The sequence below is a fragment of the Anser anser genome, assembly GCF_964211835.1.
Source record: "Anser anser genome assembly, contig: HAP1_SCAFFOLD_64, whole genome shotgun sequence".
Taxonomy (NCBI): Eukaryota; Metazoa; Chordata; class Aves; order Anseriformes; family Anatidae; genus Anser; species Anser anser.
In genome coordinates this window covers 183,157-205,512 of record NW_028153592.1, presented here as the reverse complement: position 1 = coordinate 205,512, position 22,356 = coordinate 183,157, and positions in this window count along the sequence as shown.

The following is a 22,356-nucleotide window of genomic DNA, read 5'->3' as shown; positions in this document are numbered from 1 at the left end:
CCAGGGTAGGCAGTGACTGGAGCCTCACAAAGGGAGAGATCAGTCAAGCTGGAGTCACCCACAGGGACAGTACCGAATTAAGATGTCCACAGGCAAAAGATGACTCTGCAGCTCCTGTGGGATTCAGTGGGAGACAGCATGCACGAGGAAGGGAAGACACACAGGGACTGATGCTGTATAACCTGCCAGGCACCTAAGCACCGCACAGCCATTTTTTCCCCTCTCCCCTCACAGCAGGATGAATGAGAGAATTGAAAAAGGTAAAAGTGTGAGAACTCGGGGGTTCAGATGGGTAACAACTTCATAAGAAAGAAGACAAAGAAATAAACCAACAAATATAAGGGGAAAAACAAATACGAAAAAAACCACCTTCTTCTCGTATTTATAGGCATTGGTGAGATCCCTTCAGACCCTCCTCTGCTCTAGGCTAAAAACGTCCCTTATCACCCTGAGCCCGTGTAGAAACAAGCAAAACAAGGTCCCTATTTAGAGTCTGTTTTCTGGTGAGTGTGTTTGACAGCAACTGCGCAAGAAGACCCAAGCCCTCAGGTGCTATCCCGAGCAGCTTCCCTTCACGTGATGCAAATGCTGTGGCAAAGACTTATCCCTTGCTCGTCCCCGCCTGCAGTCACAGGACTGCCACCCAGCAGCACCGTGCCCAAGCTCCAGGAGCAATCGGGCCCAACCCAACACAAGGCCCAGGAGGAGAGCGCGGAAGTGAGAGCAGAGGAAAGAAGCAGCACCGGTTGCCGGGCGCCGATTGGCTGCCAGAGCCGCCAGGCAAAGGGAGCCCCACCCCCTGCCGGCTGCCTGGGGCTCGCTGCCATGGCAACCGTGCGACCGCCTGACCAGGCAGGGCGGGCGCCGCCATCTTAGGGGTCGTGGGCGGGCTGGGGGCGTCTCGGGGCCTGAGGGGGGGACCCGGCCCGTGTGCCCGGGGCGCCCCTGCCCGCCCCTGCCTTTGCTCGCTCCCTGTGCCTCACCGCCTTGTCTTTCCTTTTCTTTGCGGTGTCGAATGCACGAGAAGCCCGACAGGCTCGGGAAGGCGGCCAGTCACTTGCACAAGAAGCAATAGGGCTGGATGCTCCTGAAATGCTGCTTGTTGCTGGCCGGGGCGGCACCCTGCCACAGTCATGGTGACAGCCTGGCAGCTTTGTGCCTGGGTATCACTGTGAGATCAGGCTAACAGGATGAAGGCTTTGTTCCTCATCCCTTCTGCTGAGAGAGGGGTTTTGCCTCTCGGCAGCAGCTATCCCCAGGCTCTCAGCATATTTAAGCAAACTAAATGTAGCTACAGCCTCTTCTTTGTCTGAGACCTGATCTCAGCTGATGAGGAAGGAATGGGACCAGCAAACCCTTTCTGGCTGCAGCAGCTCAGGCCCGGCTGCCCTGGCCCTGGGGCAGGAGGAGCTGCCTGAAGACCCCCAGGGATGGCACGGAGGGGCTGCAGGCCTCCCAGGGGCTGGCTTGTGCCTCGGATGTCCCATCTGTGGGGCTGAGCCCTCTGTGCCCCCAGGAGCTGCCGTGCCCTTCAGAGGGACTGGGGCTGTGGTGGCAGTGCCCAGAGCCCTGCAGCAGCCTGCTCCGGACACTGCCCTGGGGCCAGCCCAGCATGAGAAGCTGGGCTGGGCTGGGCAGAGGGCAGGGAGGTGGGCAGAGGGCAGGAAGGTGGGAGTGCCTCCACAGCAGAAAGGGATCCCTCAGCCTCTGTCAGACACCCCTTCTGCCTCTCCCCTCATCCAGACCCTGCAGCCATGCGGTGCCACGTGCACCCACCCTTCCAACCTGTGATGAGTTTTAGGCCTTGGCGGTAACCAAGGTCATGCCCGCTTTAGGAGGAATCAAAGGGTGTCAGAGGCAAGCCCAGGACTCAGGGACCGGGCTCCTGGACATGTCCTGACATCACTCAAGAGCTACTCGAGTGCCCCAGGACGGGAACGGAGCCGGCACACACTTACTCAGGCTGGAGTCTCTCCAGCTTGGCTGCTGCTCCCAACTCCTCTGCTGGGGCAGGGTTCTCAGCCTTCCTCCACCTCTTCCTGACCTCCTTGCTCCTGGGCTGGGCTGGAGGACGGGGAGTCCAAGCATGTTGGCTGTTGAATCGCTGCAAGGAGAAGACGCTCTCATCAAACAGGACTGGACACACAGGTGCTGTTTCCCAGAGGACCTCTTGAAAGGGCCCTGCAACAGGACCTGGGAACCAGGCGACTCGGCGCTGCCAGCCCACGTCTGGCTGCTGCTTTTATCCCTCCCTTTCTGCTGACAACCTCTCCCTCACAGGGAGGAGCAGGCAAAGCCCTGCCCTGCGGCCTGGTGCCCGTCCTGCTCCCACCACCCTGGGACCTGCCGCCCTCGGAGCCCTGGCGGAGAGGATCGCTGCTGTTCTCAGCGCTGTTGATCACTGCCAGTAGCTGGGGTATCTGTTGGTCCTCCCCCTCAGACCAGGCTTCCCATGCAGCCATTTCTGCCCGGGCTTGCTCTTGTAGCTTTCGGAACGTGGGCCATGAGCTGTCTGTTTGGTCCCACTGTGAAGACAGGTTCCAGACCTCCTGGAGGAAAAAAAAACAAAACAAAAACACAACAGCAGACAGGATTGGTCTCAGCTGTCCCTCAGGCCTAACCCGCACTCCTGCCCCCTCGCCTCAGCCGGTCTGTCAGCAGTGCTTCGACCCTCCAGGATGAGGGGCCCTGAAGCTAGGCCAGGCTCCTCAACTCGTGACAAACACAGCTGAACAGCCCGCGGTGACCAAAGCCCTCTGCCATCAATGACCCAGAAAGGCCTTGTTCCTTTTCCATGGCCCCTGGTCAAAATGAAGTGGCTCATGGCAACACGGGAGGCAGTAAGAGGCAGGGAAGCTGTGCGGGACGCCACCTTCTGTCTCCTGAGGAAGAGATGAAGGAGGTAACAAACGTGGAAATGAACGCATCCCAAGGGACCTGCTCGGGATCGCTCCACACAAAGAGGCTTTTGCACAGGCCCAAACAGCACGGTCATTGCAGCAAGGCAGAGCAGGTACCTGCAGCGCTCTCCTGGAGGCTTCAGGAGCAGGGAGCGCAGTGGTGGTTGTAAGGAATGGTCCAGCAATTCGTGCCACTAAGGGATTTGAAGGGTTAACATTGAGGCCTGGGTTTAGGTGATAAGAGAACAAAGGGATTTCTTCAGAGAAAACCTGCTGACTCTGCACGGACGTGCAGTAACTTCTGACAGCCGGCCAAGAGACCACTAGATAAGGAGGAAGAATATGAGCCTCCCCGTCTGAGCGGCCCCCAAGAGACTAACAGAGACTGATAAGCAGGCGCACCTGGGAGGACTTTGGATTCGGGAAACCAATTATAATAACCCTGCCTCTTCTAGAAGTAGTAATGAATATGTATTAGCCTAGGAGCATAAAAACCAGCCGCCTTACGTAACAGGTGTGCGTCCTGGTGGAGCAGAGACTCCCGGCGCACCCAGCGCTGTTTGCTCGCCTCTATTCGTTTAATAAATTGTAAACTTTGATTGTAATCCTATTTGGGACTCAGTCATTTATAACAGTGGTGGACTTGGCTCGAGGAGCTGTTTCCTGCCTGTCTGCCTTCTTCGTCCCGGGGGAGCTGCCCGGACACGGGGGGAGCACACTGCAAACAGACACCAGGAGGAGGCTGCATGAGCCCAGGGGAATTCAGTCTCCAGTCCAAGCTCGCAAGCTGCGTCAGCTGGCCAACAGCGGTCGGATTCCTCACCCTTCACTAGGATTCCCAAAGAAATTGAAGTAGCCCTCAAAACCTCACCAACTTACACTGTGGAGCAGTGCAACAAGGCCCGCAGTGCTCTCCAGACGTTTGACACAGTCCAGATAAAACTTCATGCACGGGAAACCATCTTCGCACGTCAGAACACCAATGTCCCTGAAGGCAAAGGGGACGTGCTCCTTGCTCCTCAGGAGGAAGCAGTACAAGAGGATGGTCTCTTGCACACAGTTCTTCACCACGTGCAGTGGGAAGGAGGTGGCTCGCGATAGCTGCACGCAGTTCAGCGGCTCGATCTTGACACCATCTGCAAGGAGAAGCAACATCCTCACTGCCACAGCAAGCCCAAGTTGCTTGCAACATTCAGAACAAGTTCCCAGAGAAAGGGTCGCTCAGACGAACTGCTCCTGGGGCACAGTTTCTTTTGGGGGAACTCAAGCTGTACCCTGACCGTCGGAGACAATCCTCTACTTCTCCCAGGCCTTTCCAAAGAGCAGGGAGAACAAACCGTTGCGGACATGGGGCAGGAAGAGGGGGGCTGCTGCCTTCTCACCAGGGAGGATCTCAGTGGGACAGTAGATCTCCTCCAGCCACAACTCATCGATGTCCAGCTGGAAGAAAGGTCTTTGAATCAAGAGCAGCTCTTCTTTGCCATGGAACTGCTCTCGGACAACACCAAAGGTCCCGAGTCCCGCAACCCAAACGCCCTGCACACAGAAAAGACAGAAAGGCCGAGGAGGGAGTTCTTGAGAGACGGGAAAAGGGATGACTGTCAGAGCAGGGGGACACTGCTCTGTGCCCTGCCCGCTCCTCAGGGACAATGGGGCAAGGTGGGGCACTTTGGAAAGCTTTGCAAAAGAGCCGCATCCTCTGTTTCTTTCGTCACCCCCCTCACAGGATTTGCCAACATCCCTTGGCTAGAGAAGCGCCCGGAGGTTTCCAGCACACGGATTAGGCCTGGGACTGACTGCCAGCAACTGTCCTAGGCACGGAGCCAGGATATTCCCCCATCTCTCTGCTCGCCCTCCCCACTCAGGCCGCAGGGAAGAGTGAAGCCCTAGGGTGTGCCAAACACCTGAGAGGCAGAGCACATCTGGCCTTGGTTTCTCTCCCAGCTGGCCAAGAAGCTGCTCCGGGCACCCCGGGCAGTCTCAGAGCACTGCCATGGTGCTCGAGCAGGGATTGCTCTGCAGGGCCCAGGACACCAGCCCACCTTACTCCGCTTCAGCTCTTCCAGAATGTACTCGGATACGGAGTACCGAGGCCCCCTCGGGACCCTGGGGTCCCCTCTAGTCCTTGACTAGAGGTGTGGTGCTGAGACCTTGTTCAGGTCCCTTGAGAAAGGCTGGGCATTGACAGATTGGCAGTGGATTCATCTGGTCTCAGCAGCATCTGGCTTCTTTTCAGGGTAACATAAATGTGATTGCCCTCCATCTACAAAAGCTCAGGCAGCTGGGGACAAGTCCAGCCAGCTCCCTCACTCTGCTCTGAGCCACAGGGAATCCCTTTGCCTCTCAGGTCTCACAACCATTCCCTGTGAGTGCAGCAGAAATGCTCAGGATTTCTGACTTCAGAGAACACTGTGTGGGCATGAAGAGGGGGAAGAGAATGTGTGTAAAACATTGCCCCTAAAACTCCTTTCTGCCAACTACATTATGTAGCAGCGGAATGCAGATGTTAACATGCTGACATGAAGATGATCAGCATGCTGGAGCACCTCTCCTTCGAAGAAAGGCTGAGAGAGCTGGGGCTGAGCAGGGTGACCTCACTGCAGCTTTTCCGCATTTAAAGGGGTCTTCTAAAAATATGGAGAGCTATTTTTTTGATCAATCAAATCATGACAGGATCAGGGGAATGTTTTTAAACTAAAAGCGGGGAGATTTAGATTAGAGATTAGGAGGAAATTCTTCACTCAGAGGGAGGCGAGGTACTGAAACATATTGCCCAGATAGGCTGGGCATTCATTTCATCTGACAAAATCTGAAAATAAAACCTTGCCCTCCTGCTATGTTCCTGTGTACTCCCTGCACTGGGTCAGGACTGATTCCCTCGCGAGACCAGCAGCAGAGGCCCCTGCTCCTCATCGCACACTGAACCTTAAAAATGAAGCTCATGTCATGGAGCTAAATGAAAGATTCCAGCAGAGAAACAAAAAGCATTGGAGTATGGCAGGGGGAGGTCTACAAGGAATGGCATAGGGTTCACTCAGAGAAACCTGTCCTAACTTTTCATTGCCTTTTACTACATGTACAGATCTCCATACCCAACAGGCATCAGATGTCCAACAGCAGCTCCATCAGCGAGTTCCTCCTCCTGCCATTCGCAGACACGCGGGAGCTGCAGCTCCTGCACTTCGCGCTCTTCCTGGCCATCTACCTGGCTGCCCTCCTGGGCAACGGCCTCATCCTCACCGCCGCAGCCTGCGACCACCGCCTCCACACCCCCATGTACTTCTTCCTCCTCAACCTCGCCCTCCTCGACCTGGGCTGCATCTCCACCACTCTCCCCAAAGCCGTGGTCAATTCCCTCTGGGACACCAGGGCCATTTCCTACACAGGATGTGCTGCCCAGGTCTTTTTCTTTTTCTTTTTGTTTTCAGCAGAGTGTTATCTTCTCACTGTCATGTCCTACGACCGCTACGTTGCCATCTGCAAGCCCCTGCACTACGGGAGCCTCCTGGGCAGCAGAGCTTGTGCCCAGATGGCAGCAGCTGCCTGGGGCAGTGGCTTTCTCCATGCTGTGCTGCACACTGCTAATGCATTTTCTCTGACACTTTGCCAAGGCAATGCTGTGGACCAGTTCTTCTGTGAAGTTCCAAAGATCCTCAAGCTCTCCTGCTCAAACTCCTACCTCAGGGAAGTTTGGATAATTATGGTTGGATTCTGTTTAGCGTCTGGCTGTTTCGTTTTCATCGTGCTGTCCTATGTGCAGATTTTCAGGGCTGTACTGAGGATGCCCTCTGAGCAGGGACAGCTCAAAGCCTTTTCCACGTGCCTCCCTCACCTGGCCGTGGCCTCCCTGTTTCTCAGCATGACCATATTTGCCTACCTGAAGTCCCCCTCCATCTCACCATCTCTGGACCTGGTGGTGGCAGTTCTGTACTCAGTTGTGCCACCGGCATTGAACCCCCTCATCTACAGCATGAGAAACAAGGAGCTTAAGGGTGCTGTTAGGAAAGTGATTGCATGGATATTTCTGATTAGTGATAAATTTAAATGATCTACACAAATGACTTCCCTTGCAGGCCTGCTCCTTGTTTATCATTATTGAAGTTTTTATCCTCAGTATCATTTGCATTTACTAATTTCTTAGAAATATGTTTCTTTATTCTTCGGCCACCTACTGCGGAATGAAACTGTTCTGTTTACTCTCGAGGCTTTATAATATGTGTATAACAGCAGGCCAGAGTAAACTCTGTGATAGCGTCTGCCTAATAAAATTGCATCTCCCCAGTGCTCTTCTTGAAGACTTGGTTCTTCTTTCAAAGCTGGTGCCAAGACCAGGGCTGAGCAGCTGCTCCCCGAAAAGCCTGTTGCTCCACGGATAAGGCAAAGAAAAAGCTCATTTTGTGAGCTGTGAGAGACCGAGGGTAGGATTTAGGAGTAAGCTGTTGGTGTCTGATGACAGCAGAAATGGTGAACAGTCACTGAGGTACACAGCCGTGACTGTCCCACAACTGTCAGGGCAGAGGACATCCTCCAGGAAATTAACGGGGAGCTGCCTGAAGCTGCCACAACCATGGAACCCAGTGAGAGGGTTTGGCAGCAGTGATCCCAACCCAGCTGGGTCTACTTCTCACCCTGTGCAGCTGTGTCTGTTTGCTTCTGTCCTGCAGTTCCTAGGGCCAGCACGCATCCTTGAGACAGTTTCCCCCAAGCTATCTGTTGGCCCTTACCTCAAAAGTCACCACCGGACGAGGCTTCTCAGCTCACGTACACCTGAAGGACTGGAGTGAAGCTGTGATCACAGAAAGAGCAAGCCCTTGGATCCTTGCAACATCCTTGGATCTCTGCATGGCTGGAAGCCTCTGCAAGCCCCATGGGAAAAGAGAGCCTACTGAGAACATCCTGATGCTCCATATACCATCCCCTCAGGCCATCAAGAAAGGTCCCTCAGCCCTAAGATCCAGCCCAGCTTCTTGTTGCATCAGCAACCAGGAGAAATTGCCCCAGAATACCCAACACTCTTGCGCTAGCAAGCAAATACGCCCATGTGTGTACATAAACACACCGTCTTGTACACAGACACAAACGTGAACACACGGATACAGCTGAGCACACACAAACCGGTTCAACTGGGAACAGCATTTGCCCAGGGTAGGCAGTGACTGGAGCCTCACAAAGGGAGAGATCAGTCAAGCTGGAGTCACCCACAGGGACAGTACCGAATTAAGATGTCCACAGGCAAAAGATGACTCTGCAGCTCCTGTGGGATTCAGTGGGAGACAGCATGCACGAGGAAGGGAAGACACACAGGGACTGATGCTGTATAACCTGCCAGGCACCTAAGCACCGCACAGCCATTTTTTCCCCTCTCCCCTCACAGCAGGATGAATGAGAGAATTGAAAAAGGTAAAAGTGTGAGAACTCGGGGGTTCAGATGGGTAACAACTTCATAAGAAAGAAGACAAAGAAATAAACCAACAAATATAAGGGGAAAAACAAATACGAAAAAAACCACCTTCTTCTCGTATTTATAGGCATTGGTGAGATCCCTTCAGACCCTCCTCTGCTCTAGGCTAAAAACGTCCCTTATCACCCTGAGCCCGTGTAGAAACAAGCAAAACAAGGTCCCTATTTAGAGTCTGTTTTCTGGTGAGTGTGTTTGACAGCAACTGCGCAAGAAGACCCAAGCCCTCAGGTGCTATCCCGAGCAGCTTCCCTTCACGTGATGCAAATGCTGTGGCAAAGACTTATCCCTTGCTCGTCCCCGCCTGCAGTCACAGGACTGCCACCCAGCAGCACCGTGCCCAAGCTCCAGGAGCAATCGGGCCCAACCCAACACAAGGCCCAGGAGGAGAGCGCGGAAGTGAGAGCAGAGGAAAGAAGCAGCACCGGTTGCCGGGCGCCGATTGGCTGCCAGAGCCGCCAGGCAAAGGGAGCCCCACCCCCTGCCGGCTGCCTGGGGCTCGCTGCCATGGCAACCGTGCGACCGCCTGACCAGGCAGGGCGGGCGCCGCCATCTTAGGGGTCGTGGGCGGGCTGGGGGCGTCTCGGGGCCTGAGGGGGGGACCCGGCCCGTGTGCCCGGGGCGCCCCTGCCCGCCCCTGCCTTTGCTCGCTCCCTGTGCCTCACCGCCTTGTCTTCCCTTTTCTTTGCGGTGTCGAATGCACGAGAAGCCCGACAGGCTCGGGAAGGCGGCCAGTCACTTGCACAAGAAGCAATAGGGCTGGATGCTCCTGAAATGCTGCTTGTTGCTGGCCGGGGCGGCACCCTGCCACAGTCATGGTGCCAGCCTGGCAGCTTTGTGCCTGGGTATCACTGTGAGATCAGGCTAACAGGATGAAGGCTTTGTTCCTCATCCCTTCTGCTGAGAGAGGGGTTTTGCCTCTCGGCAGCAGCTATCCCCAGGCTCTCAGCATATTTAAGCAAACTAAATGCAGCTACAGCCTCTTCTTTGTCTGAGACCTGATCTCAGCTGATGAGGAAGGAATGGGACCAGCAAACCCTTTCTGGCTGCAGCAGCTCAGGCCCGGCTGCCCTGGCCCTGGGGCAGGAGGAGCTGCCTGAAGACCCCCAGGGATGGCACGGAGGGGCTGCAGGCCTCCCAGGGGCTGGCTTGTGCCTCGGATGTCCCATCTGTGGGGCTGAGCCCTCTGTGCCCCCAGGAGCTGCCGTGCCCTTCAGAGGGACTGGGGCTGTGGTGGCAGTGCCCAGAGCCCTGCAGCAGCCTGCTCCGGACACTGCCCTGGGGCCAGCCCAGCATGAGAAGCTGGGCTGGGCTGGGCAGAGGGCAGGGAGGTGGGCAGAGGGCAGGAAGGTGGGAGTGCCTCCACAGCAGAAAGGGATCCCTCAGCCTCTGTCAGACACCCCTTCTGCCTCTCCCCTCACCCAGACCCTGCAGCCATGCGGTGCCACGTGCACCCACCCTTCCAACCTGTGATGAGTTTTAGGCCTTGGCGGTAACCAAGGTCATGCCCGCTTTAGGAGGAATCAAAGGGTGTCAGAGGCAAGCCCAGGACTCAGGGACCGGGCTCCTGGACATGTCCTGACATCACTCAAGAGCTACTCGAGTGCCCCAGGACGGGAACGGAGCCGGCACACACTTACTCAGGCTGGAGTCTCTCCAGCTTGGCTGCTGCTCCCAACTCCTCTGCTGGGGCAGGGTTCTCAGCCTTCCTCCACCTCTTCCTGACCTCCTTGCTCCTGGGCTGGGCTGGAGGACGGGGAGTCCAAGCATGTTGGCTGTTGAATCGCTGCAAGGAGAAGACGCTCTCATCAAACAGGACTGGACACACAGGTGCTGTTTCCCAGAGGACCTCTTGAAAGGGCCCTGCAACAGGACCTGGGAACCAGGCGACTCGGCGCTGCCAGCCCACGTCTGGCTGCTGCTTTTATCCCTCCCTTTCTGCTGACAACCTCTCCCTCACAGGGAGGAGCAGGCAAAGCCCTGCCCTGCGGCCTGGTGCCCGTCCTGCTCCCACCACCCTGGGACCTGCCGCCCTCGGAGCCCTGGCGGAGAGGATCGCTGCTGTTCTCAGCGCTGTTGATCACTGCCAGTAGCTGGGGTATCTGTTGGTCCTCCCCCTCAGACCAGGCTTCCCATGCAGCCATTTCTGCCCGGGCTTGCTCTTGTAGCTTTCGGTACGTGGGCCATGAGCTGTCTGTTTGGTCCCACTGTGAAGACAGGTTCCAGACCTCCTGGAGGAAAAAAAAACAAAACAAAAACACAACAGCAGACAGGATTGGTCTCAGCTGTCCCTCAGGCCTAACCCGCACTCCTGCCCCCTCGCCTCAGCCGGTCTGTCAGCAGTGCTTCGACCCTCCAGGATGAGGGGCCCTGAAGCTAGGCCAGGCTCCTCAACTCGTGACAAACACAGCTGAACAGCCCGCGGTGACCAAAGCCCTCTGCCATCAATGACCCAGAAAGGCCTTGTTCCTTTTCCATGGCCCCTGGTCAAAATGAAGTGGCTCATGGCAACACGGGAGGCAGTAAGAGGCAGGGAAGGTGTGCGGGACGCCACCTTCTGTCTCCTGAGGAAGAGATGAAGGAGGTAACAAACGTGGAAATGAACGCATCCCAAGGGACCTGCTCGGGATCGCTCCACACAAAGAGGCTTTTGCACAGGCCCAAACAGCACGGTCATTGCAGCAAGGCAGAGCAGGTACCTGCAGCGCTCTCCTGGAGGCTTCAGGAGCAGGGAGCGCAGTGGTGGTTGTAAGGAATGGTCCAGCAATTCGTGCCACTAAGGGATTTGAAGGGTTAACATTGAGGCCTGGGTTTAGGTGATAAGAGAACAAAGGGATTTCTTCAGAGAAAACCTGCTGACTCTGCACGGACGTGCAGTAACTTCTGACAGCCGGCCAAGAGACCACTAGATAAGGAGGAAGAATATGAGCCTCCCCGTCTGAGCGGCCCCCAAGAGACTAACAGAGACTGATAAGCAGGCGCACCTGGGAGGACTTTGGATTCGGGAAACCAATTATAATAACCCTGCCTCTTCTAGAAGTAGTAATGAATATGTATTAGCCTAGGAGCATAAAAACCAGCCGCCTTACGTAACAGGTGTGCGTCCTGGTGGAGCAGAGACTCCCGGCGCACCCAGCGCTGTTTGCTCGCCTCTATTCGTTTAATAAATTGTAAACTTTGATTGTAATCCTATTTGGGACTCAGTCATTTATAACAGTGGTGGACTTGGCTCGAGGAGCTGTTTCCTGCCTGTCTGCCTTCTTCGTCCCGGGGGAGCTGCCCGGACACGGGGGGAGCACACTGCAAACAGACACCAGGAGGAGGCTGCATGAGCCCAGGGGAATTCAGTCTCCAGTCCAAGCTCGCAAGCTGCGTCAGCCTCTGCAGCAGACGGCAGTTCCACAACGAGCGGGCGTATTGGACTGGCTGTGTTCACTTCAGCAGAGACAGAGAGAGCCAAACGCGAAGCTGTGGCACCACCTGCCTTCAGGAAGGCTCGGGATGCCCGCATCCAGGCCCTTTTTGGTGGAAGAAGGAGAGGAGCAGTGTCTTGCGCAAGGACAGGAGCCGAGAGACACCATTATGGCCCACCCGGGCTTTACTTCAGCTTCTCCTCTGTGGCCCTGAAACACGGTGCGCTCATGGGTGGAAAACAGGTTATTGCTGCGGAGCCAGTAGCATCAGAGAAAGCCGTCAGGTAAGGAGGGCAGTCATGCCATCTCCCTACCTCAGCACTCTCTTGTGCCTGCCACAACGTTTGGGATAGCGTTTGAAAAAAATGCCTGAAAGAAACTTTCCCAGGAAGCCTCCCGCTGGGTCAGCCAAGGGCTGCGGAGGAAATGCACTCACCTTGGGAACATCTGGATCCCACGAGCGGTGGTCTCGCCACTGAAGGCGGTCAGATGTGCCGGCCACATTCTCTGCAAAGAGACACAGACCTGCTGGAGGGTTTCTGAGGCGGTTTTCTCACGGCTCTCATTGACAGGAAGCAAACCTGTCTCCCAAGCCAAAAGAAAGCCTTCTCTCCAAAGCCCTCCTCCAAAGCCTCTTCCATGAACCTTTGTTCTGCTCTGGAGGAGCTGCATGGCAGAATATGGAGGCTGTACAGTAACACTGCCAGGCTTTTTGCAGGGGCAAGCGCCCAGATGCTCAGAAGAAACTCTCTTTGTTAACGGAGAAAGCAGCTAAGGGGGCAAGCGAGGGGAAGGGCATTTGACTGGCCTGCCATGTCCGGGCTGGCCAACAGCGGTCGGATTCCTCACCCTTCACTAGGATTCCCAAAGAAATTGAAGTAGCCCTCAAAACCTCACCAACTTACACTGTGGAGCAGTGCAACAAGGCCCGCAGTGCTCTCCAGACGTTTGACACAGTCCAGATAAAACTTCATGCACGGGAAACCATCTTCGCACGTCAGAACACCAATGTCCCTGAAGGCAAAGGGGACGTGCTCCTTGCTCCTCAGGAGGAAGCAGTACAAGAGGATGGTCTCTTGCACACAGTTCTTCACCACGTGCAGTGGGAAGGAGGTGGCTCGCGATAGCTGCACGCAGTTCAGCGGCTCGATCTTGACACCATCTGCAAGGAGAAGCAACATCCTCACTGCCACAGCAAGCCCAAGTTGCTTGCAACATTCAGAACAAGTTCCCAGAGAAAGGGTCGCTCAGACGAACTGCTCCTGGGGCACAGTTTCTTTTGGGGGAACTCAAGCTGTACCCTGACCGTCGGAGACAATCCTCTACTTCTCCCAGGCCTTTCCAAAGAGCAGGGAGAACAAACCGTTGCGGACATGGGGCAGGAAGAGGGGGGCTGCTGCCTTCTCACCAGGGAGGATCTCAGTGGGACAGTAGATCTCCTCCAGCCACAACTCATCGATGTCCAGCTGGAAGAAAGGTCTTTGAATCAAGAGCAGCTCTTCTTTGCCATGGAACTGCTCTCGGACAACACCAAAGGTCCCGAGTCCCGCAACCCAAACGCCCTGCACACAGAAAAGACAGAAAGGCCGAGGAGGGAGTTCTTGAGAGACGGGAAAAGGGATGACTGTCAGAGCAGGGGGACACTGCTCTGTGCCCTGCCCGCTCCTCAGGGACAATGGGGCAAGGTGGGGCACTTTGGAAAGCTTTGCAAAAGAGCCGCATCCTCTGTTTCTTTCGTCACCCCCCCTCACAGGATTTGCCAACATCCCTTGGCTAGAGAAGCGCCCGGAGGTTTCCAGCACACGGATTAGGCCTGGGACTGACTGCCAGCAACTGTCCTAGGCACGGAGCCAGGATATTCCCCCATCTCTCTGCTCGCCCTCCCCACTCAGGCCGCAGGGAAGAGTGAAGCCCTAGGGTGTGCCAAACACCTGAGAGGCAGAGCACATCTGGCCTTGGTTTCTCTCCCAGCTGGCCAAGAAGCTGCTCCGGGCACCCCGGGCAGTCTCAGAGCACTGCCACGGTGCTCGGGCAGGGATTGCTCTGCAGGGCCCAGGACACCAGCCCACCTTACTCCGCTTCAGCTCTTCCAGAATGTACTCGGATACGGAGTACCGAGGCCCCCTCGGGACCCTGGGGTCCCCTCTAGTCCTTGACTAGAGGTGTGGTGCTGAGACCTTGTCCAGGTCCCTTGAGAAAGGCTGGGCATTGACAGATTGGCAGTGGATTCATCTGGTCTCAGCAGCATCTGGCTTCTTTTCAGGGTAACATAAATGTGATTGCCCTCCATCTACAAAAGCTCAGGCAGCTGGGGACAAGTCCAGCCAGCTCCCTCACTCTGCTCTGAGCCACAGGGAATCCCTTTGCCTCTCAGGTCTCACAACCATTCCCTGTGAGTGCAGCAGAAATGCTCAGGATTTCTGACTTCAGAGAACACTGTGTGGGCATGAAGAGGGGGAAGAGAATGTGTATAAAACATTGCCCCTAAAACTCCTTTCTGCCAACTACATTATGTAGCAGCGGAATGCAGATGTTAACATGCTGACATGAAGATGATCAGCATGCTGGAGCACCTCTCCTTCGAAGAAAGGCTGAGAGAGCTGGGGCTGAGCAGGGTGACCTCACTGCAGCTTTTCCGCATTTAAAGGGGTCTTCTAAAAATATGGAGAGCTATTTTTTTGATCAATCAAATCATGACAGGATCAGGGGAATGTTTTTAAACTAAAAGCGGGGAGATTTAGATTAGAGATTAGGAGGAAATTCTTCACTCAGAGGGAGGCGAGGTACTGAAACATATTGCCCAGATAGGCTGGGCATTCATTTCATCTGACAAAATCTGAAAATAAAACCTTGCCCTCCTGCTATGTTCCTGTGTACTCCCTGCACTGGGTCAGGACTGATTCCCTCGCGAGACCAGCAGCAGAGGCCCCTGCTCCTCATCGCACACTGAACCTTAAAAATGAAGCTCATGTCATGGAGCTAAATGAAAGATTCCAGCAGAGAAACAAAAAGCATTGGAGTATGGCAGGGGGAGGTCTACAAGGAATGGCATAGGGTTCACTCAGAGAAACCTGTCCTAACTTTTCATTGCCTTTTACTACATGTACAGATCTCCATACCCAACAGGCATCAGATGTCCAACAGCAGCTCCATCAGCGAGTTCCTCCTCCTGCCATTCGCAGACACGCGGGAGCTGCAGCTCCTGCACTTCGCGCTCTTCCTGGCCATCTACCTGGCTGCCCTCCTGGGCAACGGCCTCATCCTCACCGCCGCAGCCTGCGACCACCGCCTCCACACCCCCATGTACTTCTTCCTCCTCGACCTCGCCCTCCTCGACCTGGGCTGCATCTCCACCACTCTCCCCAAAGCCGTGGTCAATTCCCTCTGGGACACCAGGGCCATTTCCTACACAGGATGTGCTGCCCAGGTCTTTTTCTTTTTCTTTTTGTTTTCAGCAGAGTGTTATCTTCTCACTGTCATGTCCTACGACCGCTACGTTGCCATCTGCAAGCCCCTGCACTACGGGAGCCTCCTGGGCAGCAGAGCTTGTGCCCAGATGGCAGCAGCTGCCTGGGGCAGTGGCTTTCTCCATGCTGTGCTGCACACTGCTAATGCATTTTCTCTGACACTTTGCCAAGGCAATGCTGTGGACCAGTTCTTCTGTGAAGTTCCAAAGATCCTCAAGCTCTCCTGCTCAAACTCCTACCTCAGGGAAGTTTGGATAATTATGGTTGGATTCTGTTTAGCGTCTGGCTGTTTCGTTTTCATCGTGCTGTCCTATGTGCAGATTTTCAGGGCTGTACTGAGGATGCCCTCTGAGCAGGGACAGCTCAAAGCCTTTTCCACGTGCCTCCCTCACCTGGCCGTGGCCTCCCTGTTTCTCAGCATGACCATATTTGCCTACCTGAAGTCCCCCTCCATCTCACCATCTCTGGACCTGGTGGTGGCAGTTCTGTACTCAGTTGTGCCACCGGCATTGAACCCCCTCATCTACAGCATGAGAAACAAGGAGCTTAAGAGTGCTGTTAGGAAAGTGATTGCATGGATATTTCTGATTAGTGATAAATTTAAATGATCTACACAAATGACTTCCCTTGCAGGCCTGCTCCTTGTTTATCATTATTGAAGTTTTTATCCTCAGTATCATTTGCATTTACTAATTTCTTAGAAATATGTTTCTTTATTCTTCGGCCACCTACTGCGGAATGAAACTGTTCTGTTTACTCTCGAGGCTTTATAATATGTGTATAACAGCAGGCCAGAGTAAACTCTGTGATAGCGTCTGCCTAATAAAATTGCATCTCCCCAGTGCTCTTCTTGAAGACTTGGTTCTTCTTTCAAAGCTGGTGCCAAGACCAGGGCTGAGCAGCTGCTCCCCGAAAAGCCTGTTGCTCCACGGATAAGGCAAAGAAAAAGCTCATTTTGTGAGCTGTGAGAGACCGAGGGTAGGATTTAGGAGTAAGCTGTTGGTGTCTGATGACAGCAGAAATGGTGAACAGTCACTGAGGTACACAGCCGTGACTGTCCCACAACCGTCAGGGCAGAGGACATCGTCCAGGAAATTAATGGGGAGCTGCCTGAAGCTGCCACAACCATGGAACCCAGTGAGAGGGTTTGGCAGCAGTGATCCCAACCCAGCTGGGTCTACTTCTCACCCTGTGCAGCTGTGTCTGTTTGCTTCTGTCCTGCAGTTCCTAGGGCCAGCACGCATCCTTGAGACAGTTTCCCCCAAGCTATCTGTTGGCCCTTACCTCAAAAGTCACCACCGGACGAGGCTTCTCAGCTCACGTACACCTGAAGGACTGGAGTGAAGCTGTGATCACAGAAAGAGCAAGCCCTTGGATCCTTGCAACATCCTTGGATCTCTGCATGGCTGGAAGCCTCTGCAAGCCCCATGGGAAAAGAGAGCCTACTGAGAACATCCTGATGCTCCATATACCATCCCCTCAGGCCATCAAGAAAGGTCCCTCAGCCCTAAGATCCAGCCCAGCTTCTTGTTGCATCAGCAACCAGGAGAAATTGCCCCAGAATACCCAACACTCTTGCGCTAGCAAGCAAATACGCCCATGTGTGTACATAAACACACCGTCTTGTACACACACACAAACGTGCACACACGGATACAGCTGAGCACACACAAACCGGTTCAACTGGGAACAGCATTTGCCCAGGGTAGGCAGTGACTGGAGCCTCACAAAGGGAGAGATCAGTCAAGCTGGAGTCACCCACAGGGACAGTACCGAATTAAGATGTCCACAGGCAAAAGATGACTCTGCAGCTCCTGTGGGATTCAGTGGGAGACAGCATGCACGAGGAAGGCAAGACACACAGGGACTGATGCTGTATAACCTGCCAGGCACCTAAGCACCGCACAGCCATTTTTTCCCCTCTCCCCTCACAGCAGGATGAATGAGAGAATTGAAAAAGGTAAAAGTGTGAGAACTCGGGGGTTCAGATGGGTAACAACTTCATAAGAAAGAAGACAAAGAAATAAACCAACAAATATAAGGGGAAAAACAAATACGAGAAAAACCACCTTCTTCTCGTATTTATAGGCATTGGTGAGATCCCTTCAGACCCTCCTCTGCTCTAGGCTAAAAACGTCCCTTATCACCCTGAGCCCGTGTAGAAACAAGCAAAACAAGGTCCCTATTTAGAGTCTGTTTTCTGGTGAGTGTGTTTGACAGCAACTGCGCAAGAAGACCCAAGCCCTCAGGTGCTATCCCGAGCAGCTTCCCTTCACGTGATGCAAATGCTGTGGCAAAGACTCATCCCTTGCTCGTCCCCGCCTGCAGTCACAGGACTGCCACCCAGCAGCACTGTGCCCAAGCTCCAGGAGCAATCGGGCCCAACCCAACACAAGGCCCAGGAGGAGAGCGCGGAAGTGAGAGCAGAGGAAAGAAGCAGCACCGGTTGCCGGGCGCCGATTGGCTGCCAGAGCCGCCAGGCAAAGGGAGCCCCACCCCCTGCCGGCTGCCTGGGGCTCGCTGCCATGGCAACCGTGCGACCGCCTGACCAGGCAGGGCGGGCGCCGCCATCTTAGGGGTCGTGGGCGGGCTGGGGGCGTCTCGGGGCCTGAGGGGGGGACCCGGCCCGTGTGCCCGGGGCGCCCCTGCCCGCCCCTGCCCGCCCCTGCCCGCCCCTGCCTTTGCTCGCTCCCTGTGCCTCACCGCCTTGTCTTCCCTTTTCTTTGCGGTGTCGAATGCACGAGAAGCCCGACAGGCTCGGGAAGGCGGCCAGTCACTTGCACAAGAAGCAATAGGGCTGGATGCTCCTGAAATGCTGCTTGTTGCTGGCCGGGGCGGCACCCTGCCACAGTCATGGTGCCAGCCTGGCAGCTTTGTGCCTGGGTATCACTGTGAGATCAGGCTAACAGGATGAAGGCTTTGTTCCTCATCCCTTCTGCTGAGAGAGGGGTTTTGCCTCTCGGCAGCAGCTATCCCCAGGCTCTCAGCATATTTAAGCAAACTAAATGCAGCTACAGCCTCTTCTTTGTCTGAGACCTGATCTCAGCTGATGAGGAAGGAATGGGACCAGCAAACCCTTTCTGGCTGCAGCAGCTCAGGCCCGGCTGCCCTGGCCCTGGGGCAGGAGGAGCTGCCTGAAGACCCCCAGGGATGGCACGGAGGGGCTGCAGGCCTCCCAGGGGCTGGCTTGTGCCTCGGATGTCCCATCTGTGGGGCTGAGCCCTCTGTGCCCCCAGGAGCTGCCGTGCCCTTCAGAGGGACTGGGGCTGTGGTGGCAGTGCCCAGAGCCCTGCAGCAGCCTGCTCCGGACACTGCCCTGGGGCCAGCCCAGCATGAGAAGCTGGGCTGGGCTGGGCAGAGGGCAGGGAGGTGGGCAGAGGGCAGGAAGGTGGGAGTGCCTCCACAGCAGAAAGGGATCCCTCAGCCTCTGTCAGACACCCCTTCTGCCTCTCCCCTCATCCAGACCCTGCAGCCATGCGGTGCCACGTGCACCCACCCTTCCAACCTGTGATGAGTTTTAGGCCTTGGCGGTAACCAAGGTCATGCCCGCTTTAGGAGGAATCAAAGGGTGTCAGAGGCAAGCCCAGGACTCAGGGACCGGGCTCCTGGACATGTCCTGACATCACTCAAGAGCTACTCGAGTGCCCCAGGACGGGAACGGAGCCGGCACACACTTACTCAGGCTGGAGTCTCTCCAGCTTGGCTGCTGCTCCCAACTCCTCTGCTGGGGCAGGGTTCTCAGCCTTCCTCCACCTCTTCCTGACCTCCTTGCTCCTGGGCTGGGCTGGAGGACGGGGAGTCCAAGCATGTTGGCTGTTGAATCGCTGCAAGGAGAAGACGCTCTCATCAAACAGGACTGGACACACAGGTGCTGTTTCCCAGAGGACCTCTTGAAAGGGCCCTGCAACAGGACCTGGGAACCAGGCGACTCGGCGCTGCCAGCCCACGTCTGGCTGCTGCTTTTATCCCTCCCTTTCTGCTGACAACCTCTCCCTCACAGGGAGGAGCAGGCAAAGCCCTGCCCTGCGGCCTGGTGCCCGTCCTGCTCCCACCACCCTGGGACCTGCCGCCCTCGGAGCCCTGGCGGAGAGGATCGCTGCTGTTCTCAGCGCTGTTGATCACTGCCAGTAGCTGGGGTATCTGTTGGTCCTCCCCCTCAGACCAGGCTTCCCATGCAGCCATTTCTGCCCGGGCTTGCTCTTGTAGCTTTCGGTACGTGGGCCATGAGCTGTCTGTTTGGTCCCACTGTGAAGACAGGTTCCAGACCTCCTGGAGGAAAAAAAAACAAAACAAAAACACAACAGCAGACAGGATTGGTCTCAGCTGTCCCTCAGGCCTAACCCGCACTCCTGCCCCCTCGCCTCAGCCGGTCTGTCAGCAGTGCTTCGACCCTCCAGGATGAGGGGCCCTGAAGCTAGGCCAGGCTCCTCAACTCGTGACAAACACAGCTGAACAGCCCGCGGTGACCAAAGCCCTCTGCCATCAATGACCCAGAAAGGCCTTGTTCCTTTTCCATGGCCCCTGGTCAAAATGAAGTGGCTCATGGCAACACGGGAGGCAGTAAGAGGCAGGGAAGGTGTGCGGGACGCCACCTTCTGTCTCCTGAGGAAGAGATGAAGGAGGTAACAAACGTGGAAATGAACGCATCCCAAGGGACCTGCTCGGGATCGCTCCACACAAAGAGGCTTTTGCACAGGCCCAAACAGCACGGTCATTGCAGCAAGGCAGAGCAGGTACCTGCAGCGCTCTCCTGGAGGCTTCAGGAGCAGGGAGCGCAGTGGTGGTTGTAAGGAATGGTCCAGCAATTCGTGCCACTAAGGGATTTGAAGGGTTAACATTGAGGCCTGGGTTTAGGTGATAAGAGAACAAAGGGATTTCTTCAGAGAAAACCTGCTGACTCTGCACGGACGTGCAGTAACTTCTGACAGCCGGCCAAGAGACCACTAGATAAGGAGGAAGAATATGAGCCTCCCCGTCTGAGCGGCCCCCAAGAGACTAACAGAGACTGATAAGCAGGCGCACCTGGGAGGACTTTGGATTCGGGAAACCAATTATAATAACCCTGCCTCTTCTAGAAGTAGTAATGAATATGTATTAGCCTAGGAGCATAAAAACCAGCCGCCTTACGTAACAGGTGTGCGTCCTGGTGGAGCAGAGACTCCCGGCGCACCCAGCGCTGTTTGCTCGCCTCTATTCGTTTAATAAATTGTAAACTTTGATTGTAATCCTATTTGGGACTCAGTCATTTATAACAGTGGTGGACTTGGCTCGAGGAGCTGTTTCCTGCCTGTCTGCCTTCTTCGTCCCGGGGGAGCTGCCCGGACACGGGGGGAGCACACTGCAAACAGACACCAGGAGGAGGCTGCATGAGCCCAGGGGAATTCAGTCTCCAGTCCAAGCTCGCAAGCTGCGTCAGCCTCTGCAGCAGACGGCAGTTCCACAACGAGCGGGCGTATTGGACTGGCTGTGTTCACTTCAGCAGAGACAGAGAGAGCCAAACGCGAAGCTGTGGCACCACCTGCCTTCAGGAAGGCTCGGGATGCCCGCATCCAGGCCCTTTTTGGTGGAAGAAGGAGAGGAGCAGTGTCTTGCGCAAGGACAGGAGCCGAGAGACACCATTATGGCCCACCCGGGCTTTACTTCAGCTTCTCCTCTGTGGCCCTGAAACACGGTGCGCTCATGGGTGGAAAACAGGTTATCGCTGCGGAGCCAGTAGCATCAGAGAAAGCCGTCAGGTAAGGAGGGCAGTCATGCCATCTCCCTACCTCAGCACTCTCTTGTGCCTGCCACAACGTTTGGGATAGCGTTTGAAAAAAATGCCTGAAAGAAACTTTCCCAGGAAGCCTCCCGCTGGGTCAGCCAAGGGCTGCGGAGGAAATGCACTCACCTTGGGAACATCTGGATCCCACGAGCGGTGGTCTCGCCACTGAAGGCGGTCAGATGTGCCGGCCACATTCTCTGCAAAGAGACACAGACCTGCTGGAGGGTTTCTGAGGCGGTTTTCTCACGGCTCTCATTGACAGGAAGCAAACCTGTCTCCCAAGCCAAAAGAAAGCCTTCTCTCCAAAGCCCTCCTCCAAAGCCTCTTCCATGAACCTTTGTTCTGCTCTGGAGGAGCTGCATGGCAGAATATGGAGGCTGTACAGTAACACTGCCAGGCTTTTTGCAGGGGCAAGCGCCCAGATGCTCAGAAGAAACTCTCTTTGTTAACGGAGAAAGCAGCTAAGGGGGCAAGCGAGGGGAAGGGCATTTGACTGGCCTGCCATGTCCGGGCTGGCCAACAGCGGTCGGATTCCTCACCCTTCACTAGGATTCCCAAAGAAATTGAAGTAGCCCTCAAAACCTCACCAACTTACACTGTGGAGCAGTGCAACAAGGCCCGCAGTGCTCTCCAGACGTTTGACACAGTCCAGATAAAACTTCATGCACGGGAAACCATCTTCGCACGTCAGAACACCAATGTCCCTGAAGGCAAAGGGGACGTGCTCCTTGCTCCTCAGGAGGAAGCAGTACAAGAGGATGGTCTCTTGCACACAGTTCTTCACCACGTGCAGTGGGAAGGAGGTGGCTCGCGATAGCTGCACGCAGTTCAGCGGCTCGATCTTGACACCATCTGCAAGGAGAAGCAACATCCTCACTGCCACAGCAAGCCCAAGTTGCTTGCAACATTCAGAACAAGTTCCCAGAGAAAGGGTCGCTCAGAGGAACTGCTCCTGGGGCACAGTTTCTTTTGGGGGAACTCAAGCTGTACCCTGACCGTCGGAGACAATCCTCTACTTCTCCCAGGCCTTTCCAAAGAGCAGGGAGAACAAACCGTTGCGGACATGGGGCAGGAAGAGGGGGGCTGCTGCCTTCTCACCAGGGAGGATCTCAGTGGGACAGTAGATCTCCTCCAGCCACAACTCATCGATGTCCAGCTGGAAGAAAGGTCTTCGAATCAAGAGCAGCTCTTCTTTGCCATGGAACTGCTCTCGGACAACACCAAAGGTCCCGAGTCCCGCAACCCAAACGCCCTGCACACAGAAAAGACAGAAAGGCCGAGGAGGGAGTTCTTGAGAGACGGGAAAAGGGATGACTGTCAGAGCAGGGGGACACTGCTCTGTGCCCTGCCCGCTCCT